Consider the following 7,591-nt stretch of genomic DNA (forward strand, 5'->3'; position numbering starts at 1 on the left):
CTTGATGACACCATCTCAGCTTCCTGGGGAAGGGGCAGGTCTCTTTGCATTGGTGAAGTGCTATACTGGGATGCTTGCTGGTGGATTTCTACTATGGACTAGTTGGTATATTTCTCCCAGATCTCTTCCCATCACTGGTTATAGTTAAATAACTGGCAGGTAATCTTGGCCAATCAAACATCTCTCCTGGGACATTGAGGCTTGTTACAATGATAAGGTTAAGATGTTCACAGGGATGCATTTGACTGATGTGCCCATATATGTGTCTATTGGTTCCAGCTGTGGGTAGCTGCATGTTCGCATCTGATCAGAGATGTACATATTGCCCTGAATCCTGTGAGTGATCTTACATACTTCCAACAGTTGTTACAATCACTTAAAGTTAGGCAGATTTTGCTTGTTCTCATCCTCTTTAGATTATTATTATTATTTTGCCTCTTAAAAGAGTTCCAACTAAAACAGCTATTAAGTAATAAGCAGTGGAGGAAGATGAGAGAGCTAAGAGAGCTTGCTCTGTGCTGGGGGGTTTTGGAAACATTTTCCCAAAGAAGAAATGTTTTATGTGGAGCTTGAAGGAAGGGCAGAAATTGACTATGTTAAATGAAGAAGGAAGAGCATTCAGGGATGCGGAAGGCCTGGTATCAACCATTGGAAACTGAAAAATGGGTATTACATTTGGAGGAAAGTAACTGGAAAGAAAACATTTTATGTCATCAATGCAAGAGCAGAAAAATATATTGAGAATATATATTGATCCTGAGTTTAAGAATTTAGTTTTTAAATAATATTTACATTATACCTAAAACATTTGAAGATGCTATGTCCAGGTTAGACTGCAAAATAAAGTTAAGCTTTGGTTAAAGAAGAAACAATTATTCTAACTACTGATTAATAACAAGAATAATTATTTATTAATATTTGTTTTATTTTTTTGACATTTCCAAATTACAGATAACCTTGTACATGAAATATACATAATTTAAAAATTGATATTACAAATCTATAAATCCTAAACATAACTCAAGAAAATTACATTTTTTTTGTTCTAAGAATAGCAAAAAAAAAAAAACTAGGATTTTTTAATGATTAATTTTTTAGATCTCTGAATAGGATTTGTGAAAAATGAAAAGGGGTGAAAATAAGTCACAAAATTACAAAATATGTCTACAAAGAGATTATTGATAATTAAAAGAAATAATTGTAGAAATTTTGATCATAAAGTAGAAGAAAATTGTATCCTCATATAAAATTATATCAATATTGACACATAATCCTGTAACTCCATGTAACTCGAGATCCAAAATTTGGCTGGGTCTAAAATAACCACTATGAGGAGTTCCCATCATGGAGCAGCAGAAACGAATCCTAACAGGAACCGTGAGGTTGCCATGAGCTGTGGTGTAGTGTGCACACATGGCTCGGATCCTGTGTTGTGTTGTATGCCAGCAGCTATAGCTCCAATTGGACCCCTAGCCTGGGAACTTCCATTTGCTGCAGGTGCGGCCCTAAAAAGCAAAAAAATAAAATAACCACTGTGATTTCCATGGCAGTTGAGTGGCTCAGAGAATATGGGTACATGTGAATTCACTAAGGGTTTCCAGGCTCCTTCTCTGTCTTGACCATCTGGGGAAGAAGCATGCACTCACTTCAGTGGGCAATGCCTTCCCCAGTGGCTGTCCAGTGTCTGCAGGGCCTCTGTGGAGGGGCAGACCAAAACCCTAACTCAGTCCAGAGGTTAATGAAATGGTTTCACATGCTTGCTGAAGGCATTGGCTGGCTTTTGGTTAAAAATGCTGTCTTCAGGGACAGGTTTGTTTTAAATCAATATGTGAATTTACTTTTCACTGCAGAGCCTTGAAATCAGAGTTTTAAAGATGCATCTCTTCATTTTGTTTTCTCAGGGGATGGACTAAGATTTCCCATGTCATCATATGTATAGCATGCATCATTTTTGAATAAATTCAACTTTGTAAGTATCATTTATCAAATTTACAAGACTATTTTCTAATATGCTTTGCCTGTCAACTTTCTCAGTAATTCTCTTACACCCCATAGTGAAAATGACCCATCACACAATCTGTTGATGGCATTCACTGAATGAGAATTAAGCTTATAATAAATCTCACATACTTGAAAGTACAGTAATTGGGAGGATATGTGATTTAACATGCAACACTCCCCTCTGGTATACATCAGTAATAACCAGGCATTCTGGTGTGAGAGTATAAAATGTGCCCTGCTGCCCGCACGTCTAAAACAGGCAATGTGTTTATAAACTCAGTTATTTTGTATAACAATTAAACATTTTCTGAATAGTACTTTAAAGAACAGGTCTATATACCTTGGATTGTTTATTTTTAGGCAGCTTTTTTATCATTTTGTTCAACATACACAACCACACAGTGAAAAAGTTGATAAGCAACTAGTCCTTGCTCCGCATAGTGCCCTGTTAGTGGAAACATGCCCGTTTTGGGGATGAAGCCCTCTTTTTTAGGTTCCGTAGTAATTTGAAATGACCAAATCATTTAGAAAAGCAAGCTATATATGTAACCATGAAACACTGAACATGCGAGTAGAAATAGTATGGCACTATGAATAAAATAAGAATTCTCACTGTGGCACAGAGGGTTAAGAATCCCACTGCAGTGGCTCAGGTCACTGTGGAGGTGTGGATTTGAAGTCTGGCCTGGCACAGTGGGTTAAAGGATTAGGTGTTTCCCAGCTGTGTTGTAGGTCACAACTGTGGCTCAGATTCAACCCCTGGCCCAAGAACTCCCATATGCCTCAGGTGCAGCCATTAAAAAGAAAAAGAAAAAATACTGTGACATAATTGAGACTTGGCATCAAGTGGTATGACATTCTTATATCTGTTGGAGAAACTTAAGCTGCTATTGATTTAAAAGAAAACGTCATCTTAATTTTCTGGACTATTTTCTGCTCCCGTTGTATCATTGTTACAAAAAAATAAATATGACTTTGCCTTGCTGTGGAGAAGACCAAGAATAGCAATATGATGCCATATTTGGGAAATGTTATATAAAGCTCTTTATGAGTCCCAAACACATTCAGTTTAAAACAATCTTCTGTGGAAAATTTGTAAGATTTTTTAGTACTAAATCCTAAATGTCCAAGATGTATATATTGGTGGGAAAACTTTGAAGTACAGAATTAGAAAGCTATGTAAACTGCCAGCTTTAATCTGTGCCAAGAGACAGAGGAGGTCCACTGTCCTAATGATAACAGGGTAACCTTCCTGTCTTGTTCCTAGAACATGATCATGTCTTTTCTAGCACATTCTCCTTCACTTTGACTCCTTTCCCAGGACATAATATTATAATGATGACAGATGGCCAAGACTTGTATTAAGAGTTTTTTCCTAGGTTATGTATGTAATTCTCACAGCAACCTCATGAAATAGACACCCTAATCATTGCATTATTTCAGATGAATAAAAAAGGCAAGGAAAAACTGTCAGGATTACATAAGCAACAAGTGGAGAGGTCAGCCTTCAGACCTGAAATGATCCAGTCGAACCCCCTGGCTTTTAACTGCTGTACTGTATAGCTCTTCCTGTCTTTCTAAGAGAGAACCTTGAATTCACATCACATTTCTTTCTGACATACTGTATCTTACCTCTCTCTTTCTCTTTACTTACCTACTGTTCCCTTTCCTTTAATCCCTTGTGATTTTCTTTTTTGATATTGCTTTTATTTCTCAGTCACTGCCCTTAACTACAAATATTTCTTGAAGTTTTCTCTTTAATTCTCCTTCTTGGTCACTGATTTTGATGGCTCCAGCTCTTGTTTCTGGAAGGATGATCCTTTATCATCATGAGCCTTGAATTCTCACTGGATGTCTGTTCCAATAATTTGAATTGTCAGATGTTCACTTCTTCTGGGACATTTATTTACTCCATTCCCAGGTTCATCTAAGGGTAAGACTGGACACTAAATAAGGCAATTGTTGCAACACATCCTTGCTAAATAAATAGGCTTGGAACAACATTTTCATATTCTCGCTGCCCTCTTAAAATAAGAACAATAAATGTTTGTTCTTTTCTCTATGAATTTGTCTGGATTTTCAGACTTAATTTTTGGCATTTTACCCATCACTTCCCCATCCCTTGTATCTTGTGTCCCCCTCCAGCCCATACTCTTCTTTTTTCTTCCCTCCCTTTTTCTCTCATCCTTTTGTCTGGAAATACATTATGTTCTCTCCATTGCCCATAGTTCTTTTTCTCATGCTTTATCATGGTATTCGGCATTCATCTATAACAGTTCTAGTAAATGGTGATGGCAGAAATGAGAACCAGTGTTCTCCATGAGCTGAAGTCCCTTCTTTCATCTTCATGCCCTTTGAATTGTTAAATATTCTGAGCCTAATTGTTTAAGCCTGAGTGTAACTGCACATTTTATTATACCAAAGTTACATGTGATACTATTTTTTTCTCATTCCCCATATAATGCAGCAGTGCTAAATAAGCATACAACAGACATTCAAATAAGCACTTATTTTGATGAACTAATTCTTGGTCATGTAACACATGCCTACATTTCTCAGAAAGTTGTGTTAGTTCCTTTTCTATGTGAGACAACAAGAATTTACTTTTCTAACATGACACATGTTACTATGTTGGTGATGAAGTCCTCAAAGTACTTTAGCTAATTCTGATGTCATTAAGGGATAATTTTTAAAAATTTAACAGTGCATTTTTGGAAGAATTCAGGGACAGGAGAAGAAAATATCCATATATAATGTTCATTTCTTAAACTTAAAAAAATGCATACATGTGAATTTCCCATTTATCCACATTTGAATGAAGATGGTCATAGCTTTGGACTTTTTATTCACTTGTGACTTTCATTATCAATTTTTCTCATATAACAGTGTAACCCATCTTTGAATCTTCATCTACCCTTGATTGTTTCGCACTGGTGTTTTACTGTTAGGTCTGTACAGTGACTTGTTCACATAACTGCCACCATAGGTTTTTATACAATTTGTGTGTTTGCTTTTGTCATTAGGAAGATCATTGAAGACAAAATGTAGCTTTATGCTTTTCTTTATCTAAAACCCTGTGTGTATATTGTGGTCCATCCAGAGATGCTTCTGATTATATAACTGCATTTACTGAATAAAACCCGATCCCTGACAGTGAATGAGTGTTTCCCATGTCCAAGAGTCCATTTGTCAAAACTGACCTTTCCTGTGAAACAGCTACAATTAGTTGATTCAAGTGTCAAAGTCCCATCATAAGATAAGAGTGTCAGCTAGGAAATTTTTTTTCATTTGATAATAGGTTTCAGAAAGAGTTATAGATGGATTTGATGTTGCTGTCTAAAGTTGAAAACTCAGCCTGAAATGTGCCCTGAGCAATTTAGAAGGCCACCTTTGAACTGAGTTATATATCACAATTTTAGGTTTCTGGTAGATTGTTCATAAAATCATAACTCTTTGAGGAACATCTTGCTTTCACTTATTTTAGTAGTAACATAAGGTCCAACAAATCTTTCCTACAGCACAAATTTTTCTATATGATACATTATTCTATAGGGTCTATACCACATTAATATGCAATGATGATAGGAACTTTTCAAAAACATTATTTCACATAAATGAATAATTCATAGCAGCTTACAGTTGATTACAAAGTCAAGTGCCATGGTTTTGTAAACAAAAGGTGTAAGATAAAAATAAAAATTCAAGATATATGAAAAGTACTGACTTAGAAAAGCTGTGTTAGGGAAACTCTGAAGGGAATTAAAGGAAAATCTTTCAATGAGACAGGCTGTAGACATCCTACTACCTGTTAGCATAATACTTATTTGAACTTGAGGTCTGCCAAAATTGTTAGGTTTGCAGATTTTACAGAGACTTCTAAAATGTAATCATGAAAAATAGAAGTGTTAGCACACAATAGAGACTGTTTGATGAGAACAAAGTATAAAAATAACACACTAGGGCAAAAGATAGGACAATGGAACAATAATGAAGCTGAAGAGAAGAGATATTGTAAAGGCAAAGAAAGTATTTAACATTAAAATCACGGAGTGTGATAGGCCTCAAGCCCACTTCCATGATAAGGAAACATCCTGGCAAGAAACTAATGTGCCTTGTAATGGCTAGAGTGAAGCAAGTCAGCCATATGGAGAACTAAAAATAAGCTTCTTGTTAAATCCACCTGTGGTACAGGAGATGTCACCTTGAAGGCAAGGAGAGCAGAAACATGAACTCTACAGGAAAAAAAATGCATGTTAATTATGAGCTTATATGCCAAAGAGCATGAAGTTTAAATAAGTGTGGCATGAAAAAACTCAATGCCTAACTCTTGATCCAGTCCCTCCCTTTCAACACTTTCATTATCCTTAAAAGTATTCCACCCCCATCATGTAATGGAGATATATTTATTGCTTTGAATGGTTCTGTGGAACCATGAAAATTACTTTGTAGACTGAAACTGTGCAAAGTGTTCTCATTAATCAAAGGTAAAAATCATGTTTATTCCACGACTTTTATAAATTTTGGTCTAAATGTTAAACATTCCTTTTCTATCATTGACAAATGTATAAGGAACAAAAAAAATTTGTAAGACTTACTGTAATTTGACACATGGGAAACATTGAGAATAGTGTATTTTTTTAAGCCAACAGACAACAATGGATGTTGAATGTTATCAGACAGTGACATTCATCTCTCCAGGAGAGGGAGAAAAGTGCTGACATTGTAGGTAAGTAAGGATCTGGAAAGTTTTTCTGACCTAGTGCAGGTCCCATTGCATACAGCTCCTTCTCTCCTCCTACACTCTGTACAGCTCATATCCACCAGCTTCAGAGTCAGGATTACTATTGGGAGAGGACATCCGATTGCTCTATGTACAGTTGTGTGAGACAGCCAATTCTTCACAAAATATGTGTCAAGAATAGTTTTCAATAGCACTTTTTTTTTTCCTCATTGTACAACTTCTGAAATGATGCAAGCATCTTTCCTGTGCCTATATTTGTCATATTTTGAGAGGATCAGCTATCATTTTATCCTTGTACCACTGAGGTTGTGGAACATGGCCAAATTCCGTTTAATATGAGGTTTTTCACCCATTTCTAATCTTTGAGCCCTTTTCATTCTGTTCCTTACAACCACTTTCCTCATTGATGTCTATCAGTTGACCTTCACTAAATTCCTCTGGCTGCATGTCTGGAGTCTCTGGGCCAACAGAGGTGATGACAGCCCCCTAGTTGGCTTCCCCTATGGGTCCAGGTATGTTTGATTTTTATTTAACTTTTGGTGGTGTTTGGTTTCTTTGCTGCAAATTCATTTGTATTAGGCAATTCCTCTTTGAATTACCCAGTTTTGTAAAAATGTTACTTAGATTTATCATTGGGAAACAAGGAAGCAACACCACTACATGCTTTACTGTCTGTGCATGAATTGAAAAACAGATGCACAGGGAATCAAGAATGAACTTTGAGAGATTTGAATGGACCCTGGTCACAATGCATGATGCATCTGTAATCTACATAGGTGTTTCCATTATGAAGAGCTAGCAGAAAAATTTGTGCTTAATGCAATTACTCAGTTAATATACTGTAGTAAC

At 36.1% G+C, this 7,591-nt stretch overlaps 1 long non-coding RNA gene across 1 annotated transcript; it reads left to right on the top strand.

The window, feature by feature from the left end:
- On the top strand, positions 1,900–7,254 carry LOC110257172. The gene is made up of 3 exons (XR_002339418.1): positions 1,900–1,969; positions 6,644–6,727; positions 7,160–7,254. It is a non-coding gene; the product is annotated as an uncharacterized LOC110257172 (long non-coding RNA).

The sequence above is a fragment of the Sus scrofa genome, chromosome 15, assembly GCF_000003025.6.
Source record: "Sus scrofa isolate TJ Tabasco breed Duroc chromosome 15, Sscrofa11.1, whole genome shotgun sequence".
In the NCBI taxonomy this organism is placed as follows: Eukaryota; Metazoa; Chordata; class Mammalia; order Artiodactyla; family Suidae; genus Sus; species Sus scrofa.